Raw genomic sequence first — 8,692 nt, forward strand, 5'->3', positions numbered from 1 at the left:
CCCTGAAGTTCAGGTTTTACAAATGCTAAAGCAGAAAATAATTAAGTTTTAGCTGAAAAACGTTCAAATGAAAACATGTGGAAGCCTGAAGCTTCAGGATATTCACAGTAGCAAAAGGTTGAAACTTAAATTGATGAACATCTGAGCAGATCAAGAAGCTGCTTCCATCTTTATTCTAAAAGCTGAAAGTTTCTGCAGATCCAGAAATCGTAAACATGAAAAGATCTCATGAACATTTAGTCCCCAAACCATCAAGTCGTTGGAAGATTGAAGATTTTAATTTTTAAAGATTTTTTTGAACTCCTAAAACATTGTTAAAAATAAATATAAATATATATAAAGTAGGTGCAGAAACATCAGGGATGTCTTAAACTCAAACTTTAACCTCAGCATCTGATGTCCATCCTGATCTGGTCTGAGGACTGGAGAACAGTCTGATATGGGAAAACTGCAGCTTTCTAATCATTAGAAATATCACATTTGGAGTTAAAGCTGCAAATATGGAAACAAATCTAATCTTAGCATTTTTAGGGAAAAATAAAAAATAAAAAAACACCACGCAACCAAAAAGGATTTCTTTTCCATAAACTACTTTATTTTTAATTGGTCAGTAATGTGATATAAAACGTCAGAAATCAGTTAATTCATCGTTGATCCAGCAGCTGCAATAGTTTCTGTAGGGCGGCGATAGAAGATCCAGGTCTGACGTTTCAGAGCAGAAGATCACTCAGAGTTTCAGTTCTGATCCTAAAAGACAAAACTAGAATTAGATATTTGATGATAGAACAAGATTAAACTGAGTATTCAAACGATGGAGAATCAGGAACAAACGAGCTGGTCTGGGAAAAGCTCCCTGCTCCGGTACATTCTGACCAACAGATCCATGAACGTCTGAGCTGGAATCTGGATCAGAACTGGATTCATCGGGTATTGAGAGTGTAAACAGAGGGATGATGGAAAATCAGTATAGGCCTACTTCAGGTGACTTTCTAATCAACTCCTGCTGCTCTGCAGAAACTCTGTCCTAAACAACGATGGCATCATTCCTTTGGAACACTTTGAAATTGGATCAAAAGATGATCAGAGATTATGAAACATTATCATTTTTGTTTCTACAAAAACTGCATCTGGAAACTGATCTAAACTTCTTTCTGCTGCTTTCAAAGTCCTCCATGCTGGAAGAGACTTCTTCTCCAGGAACCTCCAGAGACGGATCATTTCTTTGACGCCGGAGTTCCACCGACAACCCTCTGCATTTACCCGGACTTGGGACCGGCACAAGAAGCACTGGACCGTGCTGCATGTGGTTGCATTACTAAACCAAACTTACAGTTTAACATTTCTATATTATTAACTTTAAATTTGATTCTAGAAGTATTGGGGAGTTTTATTCAATTGACATTTGGAATAAAAACCTGCAGCTTATATGTAATCGGCCATTTTCTAGATACTTTACAGCATTTTATATAAAAAGATTTAATAAACTCAAACTTTGTTTTCTGGCTTTTCTGGCTGATAAATTGTCAAAAAAAAATGCTTTGACCAAATCATTCTGCTTAGAAATCCAAACATTTAGCATAAACCAGCTTTTATTACTTGTTAAACTTGTCCTGTCCAGCAGATGCAGCTGAAGGCCTCTCGTGTTGGACAGATGTTAGTTTAACAAAAGGAGTTTGAATAAAATCCAAACTCCTTTTGTATTTGAGCCAAAGCTGAGTAACCATGATGCATTTCTGCATTTCTGGTCGGACCGGACGGAAACAAAGAGGGAAATGGAGAGATGATAGAGAAGGGAGGAAAGGAGGAAAGAGTTTAACTGAATAAGTTGAAGAGAAAAACCTCAAATAGTTAGTACTGTACTTGAGGGTATTTTAGTCCATTATAGATATATTTACTAAAGTAAAGTAAAGTAAGTTAAACAGACAACTGTATGTATATAGTTTGAGTTCCTAACGTCACTATTTTTTGTAAAACATTTTCCTGATGCTCCAGAATATTTCCTCTTCACATGAAAACACGTTTACACACATTCTAAATAGTAAAGTTTGAAATAATCCTGTATTTGTTTATAATCTATGCTTGAAATAAATCAAATAGAACAATATTCTCAGACTGGTTTGATCTAACTACCAGCAATAGGATTCATTCTGTGGGTCAGTGAAGAATAAACTGAAAACATGTCCTTTAGTCGGCTCAGAACCAACATTTCTAAAGTAGCTTCAGAAGCTTTGAGGTCCACTCTGATCAGACGTCACGGATCTTCATGCAGCTGCAGAAGAACCAGAAGAACAGAGTTTACTCCATCCGTGACTTTCTCCTCATGTTCAAGATTCATTTTCACTTCATTGAAATTCAGAGGAGATTTTTGGGGGGGGGGGGTTACAACTTCTTGAGCATCCATTCGTGTCCATCTAAAGTTAGAACAACTCGTCCATCACGACTTTGTTCTCCAGCTTCCTTGTAGTTCAACAGTTTTGATCATTTTCCTTTGGAACAGTGAACATTTGTCAGGAAAACTTTTGTAAAGTTTGTGTAAATGTCTCCACTGAACTCAGAATAAAGAGTCGTTCTGTCTTCAGCTCAACAGCAGAACTTTACTTTTCAGGTCAAATATCCGGTTCAGATGAAGAAATCCAAAAGTTCCTTCCTGGTCTGTTGAAGGATGTCGATTATGAAGATTCCACATATAAAAATAAGTGACTCCTCCACAGATACAGTCGAGATCCCAAATGTTTATGAAACCACGTCTGAGTAAATCCAAAAACCCCAAGATGTTGGTATTCTACCATCAACACATTGAACTTTAGTACGTTGGTGATCATCTGTGAAGAAATCATCTGTTATTGCATGAATTCACCTTTTGACTGAAGGTTCCTCCTTTATAAAGTACAACAGCAAGAATGAAGAAACACATGGACCTGAAAACACTGAATCTGAACGTTCAAACAACAGTTTTAGTCGCTGCTGTGATGAAGAGTTCTGATGCTCCGACTGGAGAACGTTCTTCCACCAACAGAACCAAACAAACCATCATTGGATGGAAATGTTTAAAGTTCAGATCCAGCAAATGTGACCAATAACAGACAGTGAATCTAGTGACATCATCACGCCTGTAAGAATAAAAATGTTGATTAAATTGTTTTAAAACAACAACAGGGTCATTTAAATGGAAAACATTTAAAATTGGTCCAAAGTTTGATTGTTCAGAGAACAGACTCATGAGGACAGTGGACTTCACCAGCCAAACACTGAGTGACCAAGTTCCTGTAACTGATGCTGACATGCAGATACATGGAGGCTGGAAAGAAGAATCCCAATCAAACAAAAAATGAAAATCAGGCAGATAATTAATAATATCCGACCTTCAAAAGTCAGATTTCTGATCCTTCAAGAGAAGAACCACAGAAGACAAACAGCTTCATGCATTTAGTGAATCATTTCAACAGGTTTAAAGATGAAACATTCTGAATAACATCTGAAAACAAACACCTGGTTATTTTAGGATGGAACATTAAAAAACAAATGTAGAATCTATCCAGTTTAATCACTGGATAAAGAGCATGAATGAACATCAATGATTGACAGAACAAATCTGGAGAATCTGCTAAAAATGAGTTAGAAATATTTTAACCTGCAAGAAAAACAAAAATTAGGGTCATTTTAACAAATGACAAGTGATGACATCATGAAGAGGGTTAGTGTTAATAACATCTCCTGAACACTGACATGTTAAATATTCACATCAACACATCCGTAAGAGATGAGCCTCTGAATGTTGATGCATTTCATTGTGGAGCATTTGATTCAAACTGCTCAACATACCAAAAAAAACAGTTTAAAAACAAATGTAATCGCTCCAGAACGGACCTTCCTGTGAACAAAATCATTTAAACATCTTTCAGATGTTAGTGGGGAAAAGGTTCATTCAAGTGACATTTATAGCAGAAAAACAACATTTACCCCAAAATGTGTTTGTAGTAGAAATGCAGAAACACAAAGGCTGTTGGGGAATATTCAGTGACAGGCAGTTTATTCTGCCTCCAGAGAGAAAAGTACATGGATTAGAATGTAAATCAAGTGTACATGGTTTTCATGTACAGTCAGGCTGAAAGAGCAGGTTAGACTTTGAGGGCAGAAGAGAATATTCAATACATGAAATTCAGAGTATTCAAGTCAATGTGAGGGGGAGAAAATCCAACTGTCACCCATCAGTACAAGTTTGTCAGCTTATGAACTTCAATTTAAATGTAACACGGACCTCAGAACAAAACCCAAACCAACAGAACCATAAACGCATCACAAAGCATCGGTTTGAGCCCAGAGGCTTTTGTTTGGAAAATTACCACATTCAACCTGAAAAAACAAAATTCCTTCCGTTTTAATGACTTTCATGAACCATTTGGACATGAAATCAGCTGCTACCATCCCAAGTAGATCCAAACCTTAACGTGGTTTTTCAAAATAAAAGTCCTCAGGTCCACTTTCCTTGTTGGACCACCTGAACTGGAATCCTTACGCAGCCGAAGTCTCAGTTGTGTAGTTCCAGTGGGTATTCGTTTGTGTTTTCTGAACACTGTTGTCTTTAGGTTGGTAATTCCAAGAACTGATTTCACTTTCATGTCCAGGTCCAAACAAAAATATGTGTCCAAGAAACCATTTCATGACTCCACACTGACGTTCAGCTTCATTTCACTCTTAATTCATCCCAAGTCTTATGAACATCTATATTCCAACTCCATAGTTAGTTTGTTGAACAGTAACATTCATCATCATTCTCTGTAAGGAGTTTCATAGATACGAGTAGAAGTGTCAGAAGTTGAGTCCTTGGACCATTTTTACCAGCAGTCGTTCATCAAAATCCTTTCAATGGATCCAGTTTGGTGAATAATCTTTAAACATCTTGAGTTTGGCATCATGTACACAGAATTATTTTACTCTAATGCCAGAAGGTAGTGAATATGTCTATAAACAGGCTTTACATCACCTTCAATGCTGCCCAAATGTCAAAGATTCAAATTTATTCTCAGTAAATCAGGTCCTGCAGGAACAAAAACACCAGTTTGGAACTTTTGACTGTAGCCATCGGTCCTCCGTTGTAAATTAATGGGTCATTTATTTGCACATGTGGCTGTACTTTCATGATCCAATGTCCAGTTTTCCAGTCAGATCTCCATCCTTTGTTCCGATGTTTTCATTGGTTTAAGGTCCATTTATACAGTTCCATATTGAGAGATTACAGTTGTGTCCAGATCATAGACCGTAAAAAGATGGACATCACCCATAAAAGAAATGCCAAATCAGTCGCCATTTTCTGTTCTACAAGCACCGACATTTGGAGTCAGTCGACTGTTGTGGTCCAAGTCATGTTTCTATGGCAACTACTGTCACCAATCATGACTAAGCTTATTCCAAGTCCACTGACAGCAGCTCAGGAGAATCTGTCAAACGTTTGAGGTTCAGTAAAAGCTTCTCTAGAACTCCACAGGATGTTGGCTTCTGGAGCCAGTAGGTACTTCCTGTTTGGAATCCAGAGAGAGTCCAGTCATATACAGTCGATGGTCCAAATCTATTCTTAGTTCTCTAATGACCTTCAAAGATTTTTCTTAAAATTTGCAGCTTTCCAAGATTTGTGTTTCCACATTTTCACATGAAGCAATGCTCTGAAGTAGAGCTCATCTCCACATCTTCTACATTCAATGTCCTGCAATCTTTGCTTTCGTCTCCAGTGAGTCACGAGTCTCTGCGACTCGGAGCATCCTGTTGAAACCCAACAGTCTGAGCGTTCTAGAGGAAATCCTCCTCCTCCATTAGAGTTCAGAGTTCATCCATGCCAGATCATCGAGTCTTGAAGACAGAAGCTGCACATCCTGGTTTTCAGTTTCAAGTCAAATTCTCTTTAAGCTGCAGCTCCAGGAAATATTTAGTTTACCAACTTATTCCTAAAATAAAGCATCACAGCTCCTTAAACTATTAAATTAAATTTCAGAATTAAAGTAGATCCTCCCTTCACAACATTTAAGAAACCTGAACCAGATCAAAGCATTTAGGGAGAAGAGGACATTTTCTGGAGCATTAACTAAAAAAAAAAAGTTATTTTTTTTTTTCTTGTTTAATATATTGCAGTATATTTCTTTTTCTGCCACTTCCTTAAACAATATTTAAGTTTAAATTGTATAAAGTTTAGTGGTAAAGTTCTGTCTAAGGAAGGAAAAGATGATTTATTATAGACGAGGTTAGAAAATGAATGGAAATTAAAAGATTCAGAGAATAAACAGACAAGATAACTGGACTAAAGTGAGAAAGCTCCAGAGAAAAATGAAAGGAAGAGATAATCCAGAAAGACGACAAGAAAATGGAAGAATTAGTTTTTATGATTTTTATGTATTATTGATACTTTTAATTGTAAATGTTTAATTTTATTTATCTTATTTGAACTTTTAATATACAGCGCCTTGTTTGGCCGAGGTCATTTGAAGGCGCCACATAAATTAAACTTAAAGTCAGAGAAAAAGAGAAAAGTAGAGATCAAATGTAAATGGACAGAACATGAGTGGACCAAGAAAGACAAACCAGAGAAGAAGAAGCTCCAGAACAAAGTGTTCTGTGACAGAAAGAACCCGACATGCATCACCGACAGGTGGATGTGAGACGATCGAAGGTCCTCCCTGACCGACAGCTCCCTGGTTGTGGGCTGGGCTTTCACGACCACACCAACAGAACCAAACAAGACTAGGAACCAGAACCAAATCTCATCACAACAAACTCCCTTTTAAAGAATCCCAACCGGACCAGCAAAGCAGAAAGGCTCAACCACAGCGGGAAGGCCCAGCGCACGTCTGCAATAAAGAAATAAAATGGGTCTTACCTGTCGTCGCACCACCTGGAAAAAAAGCAGCACAAACCGATCCAAATACAGGAAGAAGCAGAAAAGGAAAGAGGAGTTCTGAAACCTCCAAACCAATAACTCCTTCACCGATTCAGCTCCAGCCCAACAACCACAACCTCTGCTGATCCTGTGAGCCTCAGAACCTCCTGATGGTTCCTGAAGATCTGATCCGTCCACACCTCAGAGCTTCCATCTGAACTAAAGTCTGACTGCTGCCTAACAGAAAGCATTGAAGGTGACTTTCACAGATGAGGATGAACTTATTCTAACAGATTCAGAGACAAACAGACAAATCCATTTTCAGCACAAAACTAACAAAGTCAAAACATCCAACAGGAAGTAACAAAAGGCACGGCGGCCACAACAGGGAAAGTCATGGCACGGCCATGAGGTCGTACGGCGGCGACACGGCGCCCCAGAAGGAAAGAATTGACCACACATACCTTTAAGGGGCTCCAATGATGAAATGTGCTGAGTGCATTAGAAAGAAAGTGTCTCACGTACCTTTGAAGAGCAGCACGGAAATGAAGCTTCCACAAATGAGGGAAATCAATGAGACCAGTACACACGAGGAAAATGTTTTATTTAGGAGCTAAACCTCCTAGAGGAGGTCAAGACCTGCAGGAGGAAAAGTTATGAAGGACATTCCAGCTGAAAAGGCCTTCAAACCATAAGTTCAGTCCTCACTGTGACCAATAAAGAGCAGATTGATCACTGCTGCACCAAGTAAAATACATAGAAATAAAGTCACCTTCAATGCAAGCTTAGAGGAAGAGGAAAAGATCAGCGCGGCGGCCAAACCAATAAACCCAACACTTACTGGTTGAAGATCTTCCTGAGGGGAAAAGAAAAAAATAAAGTTCTTTAGAAGTTGAATCATTAAGAATAAACTGAGATTGTCAAAGATTCCTGTCTTTAAGGATCGTAGCTGAAAACATTTATAATCTAAGAACCGTTGGTGATGTAGAAACGTCTTATGAGGCTTTTAGCTGCAGAAACCTTTAAGTTATTTAAGAATAATTCTTTCATTTATTTTAAGTTATTTAAGAATAATTCTTTCATTTATTTTCCCTTATAATTGTTGCGTTTCCTCAAAGATTGGACACTATCAATAAATGAACTTTAAGGGCAGAAAGTTGTTTTGAATTTATGTGGTGTTGGAAGAATCATCTTTTTTTTAATGTGTGTGTTTTCTGAGTCCGACAGTTCTTTGTCCAAACGTTCGAACACCCATAACATGAACGCAAGTTTATGGTTTTCATTGGTGCAATTAACACTAAAACTTCAACTAAAATCAGTTATGAAGTAAACCTGTGTTTATATTAGTTCTAAGCAGAATTAAAGCATGTTTTCAACCAGATTTATTCTATTTCTTTATACTCTAAATACACATCTGGCCCTTCCGTCAAACTTTAGAGCCTTTTTTGGACCTCAAGTCAAAACGTTTGCTGCTCTAAACTCATCTGTCAGGACCAGAGCTTCACTCCAAAGCCTTCATGGTCGACCATCTCTGAACGTAGTGCTGAAATAGTTACCTCTTTGTTTCAGTCTGAGCTCCACTTCTCCTGGACAGCAAGGAATTCTGGGAAAAGATCAGAGTACAGTCACCATCAGGTTCCGTTTCACAGCTTCATTTCCACTTCACACCCTGTAAGAGTTCGTTTTTAAACAAACAAACTTCTTTTATTTTGAAAGGGTTCCCAGTGGTCTTTTAATTTGTGATTACGTCGGTTTAGCCAAAACCAAAAACCTGTGAGGGTTTCTAGGACAGTTTCTGCAGAGCGGCTGGAGTTGTGGGCGGTGCCG

The 8,692-nt window shown here is 38.0% G+C and overlaps 1 long non-coding RNA gene across 1 annotated transcript in view; it reads right to left on the reverse strand.

Moving 5' to 3' along the window:
- Positions 1-186: 186 nt before the first annotated feature.
- The window catches only part of LOC118600019, a 25,249-nt gene continuing 16,743 nt past the window's right edge, over positions 187-8,692 (reverse strand). Inside the window, exons 3-4 of the long non-coding RNA XR_004949585.1 lie at positions 7,707-7,721; positions 187-747 (exon numbers count right to left, since the gene is read on the reverse strand). This is a non-coding gene — a long non-coding RNA (uncharacterized LOC118600019). The remainder of the gene's footprint in view (positions 748-7,706; positions 7,722-8,692) is intronic.

The sequence above is a fragment of the Oryzias melastigma genome, linkage group LG18 (genome assembly GCF_002922805.2).
Source record: "Oryzias melastigma strain HK-1 linkage group LG18, ASM292280v2, whole genome shotgun sequence".
Lineage (NCBI taxonomy): Eukaryota > Metazoa > Chordata > Actinopteri > Beloniformes > Adrianichthyidae > Oryzias > Oryzias melastigma.